Source organism: Balaenoptera physalus (genome assembly GCF_965194825.1).
Source record: "Balaenoptera physalus genome assembly, chromosome: 3".
NCBI lineage: Eukaryota > Metazoa > Chordata > Mammalia > Artiodactyla > Balaenopteridae > Balaenoptera > Balaenoptera physalus.
Window position 1 is genome coordinate 78,874,742 of NC_138890.1, and position 13,749 is coordinate 78,888,490.

Here is a 13,749-nt window from a genome sequence, read left to right on the forward strand (position 1 = left end):
TCACATTGCCTCATACAATAGAAAGGAGGCTGAGAAGTGCAGGCTTCATTGTACCAAGGAGGGCAGAAGAATCAGCTATGGTAAGCACTGGTAACATTTATCACATTTACCAACAGAATCACTATTTTTTCTGACTAGGAATGTGTCAGCTTTAAATTTCCAGACTTCCAGGCTTCTAGGATTGGCCATGTGACATGAATCTGGCAAATGAGATGTAAGTGGAAGTTTTCACCAGGAAAGCTTGATAAAGAAAGTGGACTCCACATGTTTCCTTTGCCCTCCACACCACCTTCCAACTAGGACATAGGCACAATGCCTGCAGACGCTGAACCATGAGGACAAGAGCCATCATGTACTAAACATGGTGGGAAAGGAGCTAGGAGGAGCTCTAACTCCTTGATGACTTTTTTTTTTAACATCTTTATTGGAGTATAATTGCTTTACATTGTTGTGTTAGTTTCTGCTGTATAACAAAGTGAATCAGCTATATGTATACATATATCCCTATATCCCCTCCCTCTTGTGTCTCCCTCCCACCTTCCCTATCCCACCCCTCTAGGTGGTCACAAAGCACCGAGCTGGTCTCCCTGTGCTATGCGGCTGGGACAACGTTACTCCTTGATGACTTTTTGAATAGCCAAAATATCCCTGAACTGATCACCTTCAAACTACTTTACAGACTTTTTGCTATAGATTGACAGACAGATATATACATAGATAAATACTAGATAGATATAAATATTGATTGATAGATGATACATACATATATATATATATTCATACATACATACATACATAGATACCTAGATAGATCCAGACTTTTGCTATGTTTGGTCAAACTCAATCTTAAATAATGCAAAGTTTCTTCTAGGTTCAAGAGAGGACATAAGAGAACAAAAGATTCTCACTGATTTCCCTTTTAATAAAATAATCGAGCAACTCTAGTGGAAAAAACGAGTTATCACAATTGAAGAAGAAATTAATAACACAAATATATGGAGGAAGATAACTCTATGGTCATTTGGGGGCAAGGTCTCTGGCACCTGATGAAGGGAGGGGTATAGGATGCACAGAACATTCTTCTTCCTGAGGTAATGACAGGACAATGCAGGCAGGCAGGTCATGAGAGTGTCACAAAGAGAACGCTTACACAGGGTTACTGTAACATTTCACTAACCACTGAAAGGTAGCAGGTTTTCATCACACTCTGGGCTGGTGAATGATGGCCTTGCATACGGGGCCCTCAGGGTACATAGCCTATTGACTAATGGGTATCCTGTTCAATATCTTCTGTGGTTTATCACCCTGATCAAGGCTGAGAGATGCTTATCAAGCTAAACAGATTGATTGCTGACCCTCCCAATATGAGTGCAATTTTCATATGTAATATTTATATATTCTGAACACAGGTAACTCAGATTCTCATCAATATTCAGTGATCTTGGGAAAATAATAGCCCTTACAAGGCAACTTAGTGGAGAGAGGAAGCCCAGAACACAATCTCAGGCTTTTTCCTTCATCCTCCCTTGACAACTAAAAACAATGAGGAACACATAAATTAATTTCAAAAGAAGACCCAGCTGTTTCTACATACTAGCAACAAACAAGTAGAAATTGAAATCAAGAAAATAATTATCTTTATAACAGCATCAAAAACAATAAAATATTGAGTAATACATTTAACAATGGAAATGTAAGACAGTGAGATGACATCTTTAACTACAAGAAGTTAAAGATGATCTAAATAAATGGAGAGACAGTCCATGTTTATGTTGGAGATTTACTACTGGTAATATGTCAATTCTCCTCAAACTGATCTATAGATTCAATGCTATCCCTATCAAATTCCAAGTTGGCTTGTTTGTAGAAAGTTACAAGCAGACCCTAAAATGTATATGAAAATGCAAAGGACGTAGAATAGCCAAAAAATTTTTAAATAGAACAAAATTGGAAGATTTAACCTACCCAATTTCAAACCTTACAATGAAGTCATCATTCAATTATAAATTAGATTTCATCAAAATTAAAAACACTCTTCAAAAGACAACAGGAAATTGAAATAATGAGCTACAGACTAGAATAAAATATTTGCATATCATATATCTAAAAAAGAACTTTAGATATCCAGAATATCTAAAGAACTCTTAACAACTTAAAAGAAAACAAATTATAAGTTACAAACAATGTAATTTTAAAATGGTCAATATATTTCCCCAAAGAAGATATATTAACAACGAGACATTTATCCAAATAAGATATATAAATGAAAAATAAACACATGAGAAGATGTGCAACATTATTAGACATTAGGGAAATGAAAACTGAAACCACAATAAGAAGGCTAAAATAAAAATGACTGACAATTCTAAGTGTTGGCAAGGATATTGGAGAAACTGTAACACTCCTAACATTTGGTTGGATGTAGAATGAAACATGGCAAAATGGTAACATTTGTCAGATTCTTGAAAAATTAATCATATATTTACCATAAAATGCAGTAATTCTACTCCAAGATATATACCCAAGAGAAATGAAAATACATGTCCACACAGACTTGTACGTGAATGATCATAGAAGTATTATACAAAATAACCAAAAAGTGGAAATAATCCAAATGTCCATCAATAAGTGAATAGATGAAAGGAATGTCAAGTATCTATACAATGGAATACTATTCACCATTAAAAAGGAAAAATCTATGAATACATACTACAACATGAATGAATCTCAAAAATATTATTCTAATTGAAAGAAGCCAGACACAAAAAACTTCATGTCACATGCTACCATTTGTATGAAATTTCTTGAAAGGCAAATCTACGTAAAGAGAAAGTATATCAATGATTGCCCAGGGCTGGGAACTGACTACAAACAAGCACAGGGAACTTTCCGTAGTATAGAAATATTCTAAAACTGGATTGTGATGATGATTACACAGCTCTAATGAATATACCAAAACTTATTGTCCTGTATACTTAGAGTGGATAAATTTTATGGTATGTAAACTATATCTCAATAAAGCCATATTAAAAGAAGAATAAGGAGGAGGAGGAAAAAAAGGAGAAGAAAACATCAAGGGAAGACATATTGAAAGTTTGTGTGGAGTAGAACAAAATTTATTTTGTGTTGTCCCAGTTTTGAAGAATTAGAACTAATGAACAAAAGTGTAAAAAGTTAGATTTGATTTCATATAAGGAAAAATTTGCTTGTCACCCTCTTCAAAAAAAAAAGCCTGCATTATAAGATTGTTCTTCATCTCTGGAAGGTTAACTGCTCTCTGTAAAGAATATTATAAAATCAAGTTGGGAACAAAATTGAAGTAAACTATCACTATGACGCCTCCCAAAGTTACGATTTTATGTATCCAAACTTAATAAATAATGTACACACAATTCTTGATTTTCATATCCTAAAACTGCTATATATTTATATAAAAACTGATTTTAAATGGAACTTCCTATGCTTCAATGGATTGTCATAAATCTGGCTGCTTCCCTGCCTTAATCCACCTTGACTTCAGACTAAACTGATCCTTTTTTAGAACAAGCTTGGCAATTCAGGTTTTATAGGTAAGGGAAGAAATGCCTCCACTGCTAAATCATGAGTGATGGTGATAGCCCATGGATCTTAAAAAGGGAAATCAGTTAAATAATTGATCTATAGCTATCCTTTCTATGAATTTCAAGGGAGAGTGAATTAATACTCATGAAGTAAATTTCTTGAGCACCTAGTATAAGAAAGTTCAGTTCTAAACATTGCAAGGGCCTCTCAAGAATCTCACAGCCTAGTGAAAAACAAAATATACAATTATAATGCAGAACAAATATGATTTTTGAAATGAGATTACAAGTTACAATTGAAATTTTAGGAGTTTAGCAGAAGAATCCTATCAATGAAAAGAAATAAAAGATCCAAGCAGCTCCAAAGTGAAGGAAATATTTTCAAATGTTTGTTCAATGAATGTGGATAAAATTCAGACTTACCAAGATAAAAATCAAAGTCCTCTAATCTCTAAAGAAATGAAGGAAACAATAGGAAACATGAATAAAATTAAAAGCTGGTTCTTTGAGAAGATATACAAAATTGATAAACATTAGCCAGACTCATCAAGAAAAAACGGAGAAGACTCAAATCAATAGAATTAGAAATGAAAAGGGAGAAGTAACAACTGACACTGAAGAAATACAAAGGATCATGAGAGATTACTACAAGCAACTCTAGGCCAATAAAATGGACAACCTGGAAGAAACGGACAAATTCATAAAACGGCACAACCTTCCAAGACCGAACCAGGTAGAAATAAAAATATAAACAGACCAATCACAAGCACAGAAATTGAGAATGTGATTAAAAATCTTCCAACAAACAAAAGCCCAGGACCAGAAGGCTTCACAGGCAAATTGTATCAAACATTTAGAGAAGAGCTAACACCTATCTTTCTCAAACTCTTCCAGAATATAGGAGAGGGAGAAACACTCTCAAACTCATTCTAAGAGGCCACCATCACTCTGATACCAAAACCAGAGAAAGTTGTCACAAAGAAAGAAAACTACAGGCCAATATCACTGATGAACATAGATGCAAAAATCCTCAAAAAATACTAGCAAACAGAAACCAACAGCATATTAAAAGGATCATACACCATGATCAAGTGGGGTTTATCCCAGGAATGCAAGGATTCTTCGATATACACAAATCAATCAATGTGATAAAACCATATTAACAAACTGAAGGAGTAAAACAATATGATCATCTCAATAGATGCAGAAAAAGCTTTTGACAAAATTCAACACTTGTTTATGATAAAAACTCTCCAGAAAGTAGGCATAGAGGGAACTTACCTCAACATAATAAAGGCGCTGTATGACAATCCCACACCCAACATTGTTCTCAATGGTGAAAAACTGAAACCATTTCCTCTAAGATCAGGAACAAGACAAGGTTGTCCACTCTCACCACTATTATGCAACATAGTTTTGGAAGTTTTAGCCACAGCAATCAGAGAAAAAAAAGAAATAAAAGGAATCCAAATTGGAAAAGAAGAAGTAAAGCTGTCACTGTTTGCAGATGACATGATACTATACATACAGAATCCTAAAGATGCTACCAGAAAACTACTAGAGCTAATCAATGAATTTGATAAAGTAACAGGATACAAAATTAATGCACAGAAATCCTTTGCATTCCTATACACTAATGATGAAAAATCTGAAAGAGAAATGAAGGAAACACTCCCATTTACAATTGCAACAAAAAGAATACAATACCTAGGAATGAATCTACCTAAGGAGACAAAAGACCTGTATGCAGAAAACTATAAGACACTGAGGAAAGAAATTAAAGATGATACAAACAGATGGAGAGATATATGATGTTCCTGGATCAGAAGAATCAACATTGTGAAAATGACTATACTACCCAAAGCAATCCACAGATTCAATGCAATCCCTATCAAACTACCAATGACATTTTTTGCAGAAGTAGAACAAAAAAATTTCACAGTTTGTATGGAAACACAAAAGACCCCTGAAAAGCCAAAGCAATCTTGAGAAAGACAAATGGAGCTGGAGGAATCAGGCTCCCTGACTTCAGACTATACTACAAAGCTAAAGTAATCAAGACAGTATGGTACTGGCACAAAAACAGAAATATAGATCAATGGAACAGGATAGAAAGTCCAGAGATAAACCCATGCACATATGGTCACCTTATTTTTCATAAAGGAAGCAAGAATATACAATGGAGAAAAGACAGCCTCTTCAATAAGTGGTTCTGGTAAAACTGGACAGCTACATGTAAAAAATGAAATTAGAATACTCCTTACACCACACACAAAAATAAACTCAAAATGGATTAAAGACCTAAATGTAAGGCCGGATACTGTAAAACTCTTATAGGAAAACACAGGCAGAACACTCTATGACATAAATCATAACAAGATCCTTTTTGACCCACCTCCTAGAGAAATGGAAATAAAACCAAAACTAAACAAATGGGACCTAATGAAACTTAAAAGCTTTTGCACAGCAAAGGAAACCATAAAAAGACGAAAAGACAACTCTCAGAATGGGAGAAAATACTTGCAAATGAAGCAACTGACAAAGGATTAATCTCTAAAATTTACAAGCAGCTCATGCAGCTCAATATCAAAAAAACAAACAACCCAATCCAAAAATGGGCCAAAGACCTAAACAGACATTTCTCCAAAGAAGATACACAGATTGCCAACAAACACATGAAAGGATGCTCAACATCACTAATCATTAGAGAAATGCAAATCAAGACTACAATGAGGTATCACCTCACACCGGTCAGAATGGCCATCATCAAAAAATCTACAAACAATAAATGCTGGAGAGGATGTGGAGAAAAGGGAACCCTCTTGCACTGTTGGTGGGAATGTAAATTGATACAGCCACTATGGAGAACAGTATGGAGGTTCCTTAAAAAACTAAAAATAGAACTACCATATGACCCAGCAAGCCCACTACTGGGCGTATACCCTGAGAAAACCATAATTCAAAAAGAGTCATGTACCAAAATGTTCATTGCAGCTCTATTTACAATAGCCAGGACATGGAAGCAACCTAAGTGTCCATCGACAGATGAATACATAAAGAAGTTGTGGCACTTATGTACAATGGAATATTACTCATCCATAAAAAGAAATGAAATTGAGTTATTTGTAGTGAGGTGGATGGACCTAGACTCTGTCATACAGAGTGAAGTAAGTCAGAAAGACAAAAACATGTACCATATGCTAACACATATATATGGAATCTAAAAAAAAAAAAAATTGTCATGAAGAACCTAGGGGCAGGACGGGAATAAAGACACAGATCTACTAGAGAATGGACTTGAGGACACGGGGAGGGGGAAGGGTAAGCTGGGACAAAGTGAGAGAGTGGCGTGGACATATATACACTACCAAATGTGAAATAGATAGCTAGTGGGAAGCAGCCACATAGCACAGGGAGATCAGCTCAGTGCTTTGTGACCACCTAGAGGGGTGAGATAGGGAGGGTGGGAGGGAGACACAAGAGGGAGGAGACATGGGGATATATGTATATGTATAGCTGATTCACTTTGTTATAAAGCAGAAACTAACCACCATTATAAAGCAATTATACTCTAATAAACATGTAAAAAAAAAGTCCTCTAAACTCACAGAACATTTATAATTAGAAGTTACACCATGAAATATTTAGTCGTTTCAAGTTCAAGTTAGAAGAAATGATTGTCGATTGAGTTTCTGGAACATAAACCACTCTGCTTTCTGGTGGGAAACATAAATGACTATGTAAGTTGAATATAAAATTCATGAACATCTGGAAGCCTGCTAAATGCAGACAGAATGTCACATAAAACAAGAAATCAAAGAACTTCTTTCTGGCTCAAATGTCTTTCGGAGGGAGAAATCACTTTCCCTGGCACAAGTACGCTGGCATAATGGACAAAATGTTGAGATGGCACATTTCACCATATGTGCTTCTTTGGATCTAATCAAGCCCCATGAATACTGGAGTCACAAACTCTACTTTTGGTCTAGGGCAGTATATGATAGGCTTTTAAATCAGTGGCAATAAAAGAGGTAGTGCAGAAGTTTAAATACAGCAAACAGAGAGAAAACTGCCTTAGTCAATCGGGATGAAGTAAATTCGTGATAAAAAAAACTCAAATCTAAGTGCATTAGGGGGCAGGTCCCCAACATGCTGAGAGAAATATCAACTCCATTACAACAATGCTCAAACCATATCCAGTCTGTAGACCTGTTTTAATTGTCCAAGAAACAGTTTTCTCACCTAAATTTAAGCCAACATTTAAAACTGGGACATTTTCTGGAGAAATACTTATTTCTGCTTTCTCTTAGAAATAGGAAGATCCAATAATTCCTCCACAGCTACAGCCTGCTGGTGCACATAACAACTTCCCCTTTTTTTGGAGGAGGGGGACATGTGCTCTCCAGTTCACACCCTCCCCCACCCCACTTATCACCAGCACTTCACAATGAACACGTGTATCCAGCACTGTGTTACTCTTTCTTTTCAACTACCTGGTCCTTGTGGGCATTTGAGATCATACTCCCTGCATCTGAAAAGCCGTCATAAGTCACAAGTCATCATTTTTATTCTGCTTTTGATGATCCAAATCTTTCTTGTCACTGAACGCCTGAAGCTCAGTGAAAGTCTTTCCCAGCTCACTGCACCCTATCACACCCACTACTCCTCCTGCATCAGTTGGTGCTTCTCTATATCTGTTAGAGTTTGAGGATAAGAATCACTCTTGTGTCTGCAGTCTCCCTGAGTTGAAACATAGACTAGGGAGTCAGGGAAACAAATATAAAAATTCAACTTTATTACTGATAACACTGAACTGAAGAACATGGTTTGGATCAGTGACCAAATGGACTTCCAACACATTCACCTTCACCTTTGAACTTAACCCCATCCAAAATGGCAGACCTCTCTGCCTCAGGGACAGAATCTGCCCTGGTAAACTCTAATGTGTGCTCCAGGCTGCCTCCAAACGAAGGAAAACCCAGAAAGAGGAAAACTGGTCCTGCTCAGTACCTTTTCCCTAATTCATCACTTCCACGGGTCACCACTTGAACCTTGGTTAGGAGTAAGGGTGTGGGGAAAGAAATGATCCCTTATTTTCCCTCCTGGGGATTAGAATACATATTATTTCCCCTTTATAGAAATATAAGGAGTAGTGAATAAGCATCTCACACATGTATATACATTCCTCTGTTTTCTGTTCTTTTCACCTATTTGGTTTAACAATCAAGGAAATGATGGATGAGGGGTTTGCCTCATCCCTCAGGGAAGGAGATGAGCTTCAGGACAGCCCTCTCCCTTGTCCATAATACCAACCGTTGCTCTGCTGTGGCCAATTTGGCTTTCCCTCATGAGGAATATAAATTGGGTAAGAATACTACATTCAGTAAACATTCCTAAGTCCTATTGTACTGTAGGCTAAAATGTACTCCCTATTTTGTTTCCCATTCTAACTTGGGTCCAGTTCCACTGTCCATCATAGCACACTAGAGGTTACACAATGAAATCAAGTAGAAGAATCACTGTTCTCCAATAATACAGTGTCAATAACGTAAAGATGACCCAAATTTGAATGTTAAATACTCTCTTATTGTGAAGTTCTCAGGAAGAAATTAAGGCCTCAGTGTTGTCATCCCACTTTTAACTAAAATCAATCAATCAATAAAAAATATTAGAATCAATTTTCCTCAAGAGCTTTCTGTATTCTCTAGAAACGGCCTGACTAGTTGAGTTGTAGTCTGAGTTGTATTCCACGGGAATGAATATGATCCCTTCAAGACATCAGAAGTTAAATTCTTTTGCCCATGAGCCCCAGCACTAAGAAAGTACAAAGACTTAATAGGACATATAAAATTATTAGAATCCCGGTTTAAAAACAACCTAATCCTAGCTCCAAAGTGATTATCCCAGGAAAGTAATTCAAAAATAGTGTTCCCAGAAACCAGTAAGAAGCGTTCCCGAAGATGTTCAGTGCTATCTGAGGAAAGCAGAGTAAATGCAGAAAAATTTAATTTCTGTTACGCCAGACTCCCAGCTCGTCTGTCACTTGTCAATGGTCCAAAACCAGTGAATTGTGAAGTTTGCCATAAGGAGATTAATTACTTTTAACAAGGATGGAGGGGGGGTATCCACTTTCGCATTCTCTATCCTTAATCAGAGAGTGAGGGAAACTTCTGGCAAAGCTTTGAAATTTGCAGTGGTCACAGACCCAGTCACCAGGTCTTACTGAAGTTCTTTCAGTCCCATTCAGTACATCAAAAACTTTGTAATTTCAGTTACCTTTGAGTCTCAATTTTCTGCCCTCACTCCCACCCCAGGGCTGCATTTAAGGATGAGATTTGTCCAGCAGGCAGACCTGTTCCACAGGGACTGTTGCCACTTGCTCTGGAATGTCCTAAGCCTTTGAGATTTGCCGGGTAAGGAAGCTTTCCATATTACTACAACTCAGTTTCTGCTGGAGAATCACCATCCACAGGCCCTCTCTTTCCTCACCTTTTGAAGAGTCTAGACTTCAAGCAACACCTTTTTCTGCTACGTATTTTTCTGCAGCAGGGAGGAAGGCTCTAATGTTTTTCTTTCTATCTGCTTTCCTCCTACTCCCAGGAGGCTCAAACTAGCTTAGCCTGCTTCTTAAATTGATTCTTCTCCTTCTCTACCACATGTATGGCCATTCACAAGATCTGAGTATCTGCTTTGCTTTTCATTTGTCTCTATTATTCAGCCCAATTATCTGCTTTTCTGACATAATTTTCTCCAGCTTTTGTCTTGTAAGGCATCCTGTCATGAGAGAAATATAATCAGTGAGTTCTGGTGTTGCCATAAACATCCCCTGTTCAAACAAATCTTGTCCACCCTCACCTCCTCAGTTAAATCATTCTAATCACTGTCTCATCATACAGGAACTAGCCTGGATTAGATCTATTATTATCTTTCCTTTTCAAGGTATATTATCTCTCAGGTACTTTCCCTTCAAGCCCATATTTAATAAGTTTATTTCCCTTGGGAGAGAGACAACATCTTTACCCCCACGTACAATAATCATCATCTTCTCAGTACTTCTCTTTTTTTTTTTTAAGCTGATTTTTCAGTAATTCCCTTTCAAATCTGTCAAAGTATTCTTTTCCCATATGGTTAGTTCTCATTAAGGACTCCCTATTTAAAACTTTAAGAGGACATCTTTCAAGAGTTTGTTGGATCTGGGATCCCTTAGTGTAATAATTTTAATACACTCTCTGTGATCCTGTTACTGTGCTACAGCTATATTTCTTTAGGCCCCAATCATCCTATCTAATCCCAGAATGACTGAAAAAATTCTCTCTTTTATAGTTCTACTTTCAAGAACAATTAAATTGGAGCTTACTTTTTTCAATTTGTCATATCTAGCTAGTCAGACCTCTGAGATTTCAGTCATACTTCTAAGAATACATCTCTCTCCCTCCAATTTAACTTGCCTGTTCTGCTTTATTTTTCCTTTTTTCCATTCTTCCCAAAATTCCTGTTCTAATAATAAAACGAAAGCATACTTTTAAATCAAGACATTCTTCTTGAATTCCAAATGAAGACATTCCAGAAAGAGAGTATATAAGGTACACATTATTTGAATTTCCTCTTTAGGCTTAGGATTCACAATAATTTTGTTGCTTTTTTGCACTATTCCCTGTATAGTAAGAGTATCCATCTTTTTTGTTCTTTAGTAAATTTCTCCAGTCTTCTAAGGGTAAAACCAGGATCTAGGTCTATGAAATAAAAACTATTGTCAGAGTTGTTATAATTAGCATTTTCAGAGTCCATATGAATCCATGAAGTGAGATGGGAGTAGACAATTCTCAGTGCACAATCCACGTGAGTCTAAGCATTTAGCTCCTCCACAGTTCTTTCCCTTGGTGATGAATGCAGTTCACATAAATAGGAATGGAATTTGGGGCAGCTTATCAAGCACTACATTTGTATTCCAGGCATAAAATTCATACTAGTTATTTGTAGCCAACATGGACTTAGCTGCCTTTGCAAACCATCTACAGACCTTACTGAGAAATACACTAAAAGCAGCACAATTATTCCACCCACCAATGCCTATTAAGCATGTATGCTGAAGGTCTGCCTGTTTTGATGCAGGCCTTAACAAAGAGTAAAATTTCTCCTTTTCTTAGATAGGAATAAACAATGGACCTGAGATGGTTGGAATGTTACCCTTCTGTTCAACCAGCTTAGCAATAAGTACCTGAGAAGATTTATGGGTTTGTTTACACCTATTTTTGGAAACATCAGAATGAAAGTGAATGTTGCAGAGAAAGATATACTGGTCGTTCACAACCCTCTAATATCCAAGTGATAGATGATTTTTACCCAATGAGCCAGACAAATTATCCCTTTGTAAAAATAAATTCCATATCTTATAAGGATTATCTTAAAATAAGAATTTTTTATCGAATGACGTCTTAAGAAAGTGAAAATATTAGCTATACATTGGGGAAAATAACATTTTCAAATGTAAAACTCAAATACTAGTGTCAAAAATACATATTAAAACTCAAACACAATACTCTGTAATAGCCTATATGGGAGAAGAATCTAAAAAAGAGTGGATAGATGTATATGTATAACTGATTCACTTTGCTGTACACCTGAAACTAACACTACATTGTAAATCAACTATACTCCAATAAAAATTAAAAAAAAAAAAACTCAAACAAAACAAAAAGAAAAGTGAAAATATCCCAATGAGCAAAAAGCAGACAAAGGACATGAATAGGGATTCCATAGAAGAGGAAACACATATGGTCAATGAACTGAAGAGTTGCCCAATCTCATTAATAATCACAGATTGCAAATCTAAGCCAGAGTAAGGTATCATTTTGTATCTACTCAGTAAGCAAAAATCAAGAAATCTAACAAAACAATTATTAGAGAGTATGGGAATCAGTAAGATTTCTTATGGAGTAATGTCAGCAACATGGCAGAATAGGAGGACCCAGCACACATCCTACCACAGGAACAAATATTTGGCAGGTATCCCATGGACAAAAGTGCCTTTATGGGAGCTTTGGGACCCAAATAAGAGGTTGTGAAACCCTGATGGAGGCCACAACTAAAGAGGGTCACCTGAAGAAGCCAGGTCCACACACAGGCAGCAGACCCAGTGACTCTGGCCCTAGCCGGAGACCAGAAACAGGCCCACTCTGCCGCAGACTCGGCTCTAGCCTCACTTGTCCAGAGTCCTACTACCAGTCCCTCTTTCAAGGGACCTAGGAGGAACCACACCCATCTGCACCACTGGTAATAGGCCTGCTGGCCTAGGACCCAACTGCTGTCCCTGAAGCAGCTCTGTGATCTGGCTCCAGCCCTGTTCTACTGTGGTCCAGAGGCCAGCCTGCCCACACAGGGACCAACCCAGTGACCCAACATGCATACACTTAGGAACCCAGTAGAAGCCACACCTACCTGGCCTGCCAAATACAGTCATATTTTTAAAATATGAACATTTACACACTATAAATCCAGAAATTTTACTTCTCTGAATATAACCAATGAAGATCTTGTAAATATATAGAAGGTAAGAGATCAAGAATTTTCACAGCAGAATTGTTCATTATATTAAAAAACACAAACACATTAAATATTCATAACAGGTGAATATCTAAGTTATGGTAAATCACAGTGAAATATTATGTAGTAGTGAGAAAAGGTGACCTCCAACTCATGTGAAAATAAAAATATTAGTAGAATAATACTAAGTGAAATGAGTCCCAGAGGACTATAGATGGCATACTTTCAAGAGGACAAGGCTCTGGAAAAAAAATTTTAATACGAAAATTAAGCAATATATTGTTTAGGCATATATGGTAAACATAAGCCTAGGAAAGTGGTTATATCAAGAGGAGAAAAAGACAGGATTGGGGATTAATAAAAAGATATATAGGAGCTATGGTTAATGTTCTAATTTTCACGTCAGATGGTCGTTGTATGTATGTTAATTTACTATAAATAACTAACCTAATTATAAAGCAAATAAAAGTGGGTCATGATAAGTCAATAATAAAAGTGAGGCATGCACTAAGGATTCTGAGTAACTCAACTTTGTATATCTAAAATACAGTAAAGGAAATATATACCTATATATGTACATGTAATGTTTATATGCACTAATAAATTATTTACAATAGCAGATATCTTTTGCTTTCATTTGTAATTT